Source organism: Salvelinus sp. IW2-2015, unplaced genomic scaffold (assembly GCF_002910315.2).
Source record: "Salvelinus sp. IW2-2015 unplaced genomic scaffold, ASM291031v2 Un_scaffold1713, whole genome shotgun sequence".
Lineage (NCBI taxonomy): Eukaryota > Metazoa > Chordata > Actinopteri > Salmoniformes > Salmonidae > Salvelinus > Salvelinus sp. IW2-2015.
The window spans coordinates 89,809-93,256 of record NW_019943103.1 but is presented as its reverse complement, the minus strand read 5'-3'; positions in this window follow the sequence as shown (position 1 = coordinate 93,256).

Below are 3,448 nucleotides of genomic sequence, written 5' to 3'. Positions count from 1 at the left end.
AGAGAGAGAGAGAGAGAGAGAAAGAAAGAGAGAGAGAAAGAGAAGACTAACCTGAAGGTTCCTAGTGATGAGGTGAAGCTTCTCATCTGGGCTCAGCTGTTCTCCCATGGTGCCTAGCTCCTACACGGAGGGGAGTTAAATAACAGGAGGTGGGTGGCACAGTTATTGAGTATATGAGTCAGGGTGTATATCCAAAATGGCGCTCCATTCCCTATATAGTGCACTCCTTCTGACCATGGCCCATAGGGAATATGGTGATGTTTGGGACGCAAACCTGTGACTGCTTATGAGCTATCTAACGTTAGCTAGACGACAAATATTTGACAGGTTGATAGCTAGCTATCAAGTTAGCAAAGTAAACAGTAATTTTGCAGGCTAGACATCTAACGTTAGCTAGGCATCTATCGTCTCTATCTAGCTAGCTAGCTAAGTATGTTTTAGAGTAGTTTTGTATCAAGCAGAATTCAGTCACTAGTAGTGCTCGCCTGGCTAAATAACTAGCGCTAAATAACTAGTTATTTAGCAACTTCAGTTACTGTTGTCAGTGACAACTGAGCTGGCTATTACTGACACGTTGAGAGTGAATGAACCACCTATGCTAAGCGCTAACTTAGCATTTGGCTAACCATTTGTACCGAACTGGCTGTCTAAAACACAATCTAGACAACACTTGAGTTGTTGAAACTTTGAAATCATACATAAACCGTCGTCTGGAAAAGCATACTAGCTATAGACAATTCAATTTTACCTTAGAGTTAATGTCTTAACACTTGAGGTCGATGTTTAGATGTAGAAGCCGGGTGGACCTGTCAATGTGTTGCATCAGCGGTGAGTGGATTTCTGGGATCAACTCCACCAGACAGCAAGGAGAGCAATCGAATTCAGAGACATAGATTGACGCATCAGCGCTATTCCATCGCCACCAGATGGCGTGTGTGTCGTGTAAAATGGTGCGTAAACAGAGCTCTGTTATATGGAACTAGTACGTCTTCTTAAATAACCTGTCCTTATCTCCTCTACTCTAAAAACACAAGTCATATGGAGGATGTCAGCAAATGCCATGCTCGGCTATGGAGTGATGCACCGTTACCACAGATAGAAGGAGACAGATATTTCACTGGACGTATAAAGGCGTATTCATGCTTCCCAGCCGAAACAGTTCGTTAGAGTTTGTGCATATATTATGGTGACATCTTGTGATGTTTTTGTTCGTTTTGGACTTCGGTCGTGATTGGGAGTCCCATAAGGTGCCGCACAACTGGCCCAGCGTCGTCCGGGTTTGGCCGTTATTTTAAATAGGAATTTGTTCTTAACTGACTTGCCTAGTTAAATAAAGGTTACACATAGCGCCTACATGGCTCTGCCCCCCTCCTTGCTATTTCTGCCCTCTATGACTCATTTATTCCCATTCTGGCCACACCCCTCTCCAGAGGTGGGACCAAGTCATTGTTTTACAGGTCACAAGAAGGTCTCAAGTCTTAGCACTCAAGTCCCAAGTCAAGACAGCCCAGTCCAAGTAAGTCTCAAGTCTTAGCACTCAAGTCTCAAGTCCCAAGTCAAGACAGGCAAGTCCCAAGTCAAGACAGGCAAGTCTCAAGTCAAGACCATCAAGTCAAGTCTCAAGTCCTAATGTGCTCTTCACCAAATGTAATACCATTTCATATTTTTAACAAGAGTAATAGTATAATACATYTACGCAAATCATGAATGCTTTTAAAAATATCTATATATTTATTACTTTCCAAATAAACGTTATATTTCCATGTAAATACATGGGTAGCCATGAGAAAGACCCCCCCCCCCCAAATAGTGATCGACTATCGAGGATCGCTATGGGGCGCAATCGGGCGATGTAGGCTTGTACACAATCGCCCAACCTTAACACACACACACACACTACTGTGTGGTTACAGTAGGCTAACGTATGTCAATGGTTTTAGGAACAGCAGTAACATCAGGCACGATTTAGGCGACCAACTGCCTAGCCAGTTGTAGCTCAATCTGGGGTGCAATGATCACGTTCACGCACTGACTGTCTGTGTGGAGGCTCATTGATTTAACGTGACGTTAGCCTACATGATACACCAGTAAAGTAATAAAATATATAGCTGTCGGCTATATTAGCCACGACTTACCGTTGTTTGTGCAGCTTCAAATGTCGAACAAAGTTGGAAATTGTTGCRCCTCCGTCTGTAATTTTCTTCCCGCATGTTTTGCAAGTTGCAATCCGTTTTTTGTTGATACAGCGTCGTCTTTATATCCGAAAATAATACTTTGGGGTATCATCTTTCCAAGGGCTCCGTCTGAATTCAGCCGCCGACGTTCCTCTGCACGGCCAGGAACAACTTTTTCTGATTCAAACTGTAAATCCGTTAAATGAAGAGTTGATGCGCTGCACACTTTTTTAAACAGCATCATTTTTAATATTTGGGCTTGGAGAGGGTATCAAGTCAGGTCGGGGAGGGTGTCAGGTCGGGGAGGGTATCAAGTCAGGTCGGGGAGGGTATCGAAGTTCATGGCGGGGAGGGTATCAAGTCAGGTTGGGGAGGGTATCAAGTCAGGTTGGGGAGGGTATCAAGTCAGGTCGGGGAGGGTATCAAGTCAGTTTGGGGAGGGTATCAAGTCAGTTTGGGAGGGTATCAAGTCAGGTTGGTGAGGGTATCAAGTCAGTTTGGGGAAGGTATCAAGTCAGTTTGGGGAGGGTATCAAGTCAGGTTGGGGAGGGTATCAGGTCGGGAGGGTATCAAGGTCAGGTCGGGGAGGGTAATAAGGTGGGGAGGGTATCAGGTCGGGGAGGGTATCAAGTCAGGTTGGGGAGGGTATCAAGTCAGGTCAAGTCACGAGTCATTGGTGTTAAAAGTCGAGTTGCAAGTCATCATATTTGTGACTCGAGTCACCTCTGCCCCTCTCTACTCTGACCACACCTCTCTTGCCACTCCCCTCTCTTGCCACTCCCCTCCCTTGCCCTTCCCCTACTCTGACCACACCTCTCTTGCCCGTCTCTACTCTGACCACTCCCCTCCCTTGCCCCTGTTCCTACTCTGACCAGTCCCCTCCCTTGCCCCGCCCCTGTCTCTACTCTGACCAATCCCCTTCCTTGCCCTGCCCCTGTCTCTACTCTGCTCATTAGCACCATGACTATTTAAGCAGCAGTTTCTCCCTCCAGTCTTCCTTATGTCTGTTGGTGATTGCACGGGGTGGCTAACGTATGTTTCCTTTCCATGTTGTGCGTGACTGACGAGTACTTTTCATGATTGTAGTAAATGTATAAAATGATAGTATTAAACTAACCATTGTATGTGCTGCTGCCATATTTAGTGCAGTATCCCGCCAGTCCAGTATGTAAGATATATCCACAGTTGGTTTTTGATTCTACATTTATTTTTTATTTTTTTGCATTCGTCAGTCATGCTTGTATGTTAACATGTTTAACTCCCTCCTTGTATTC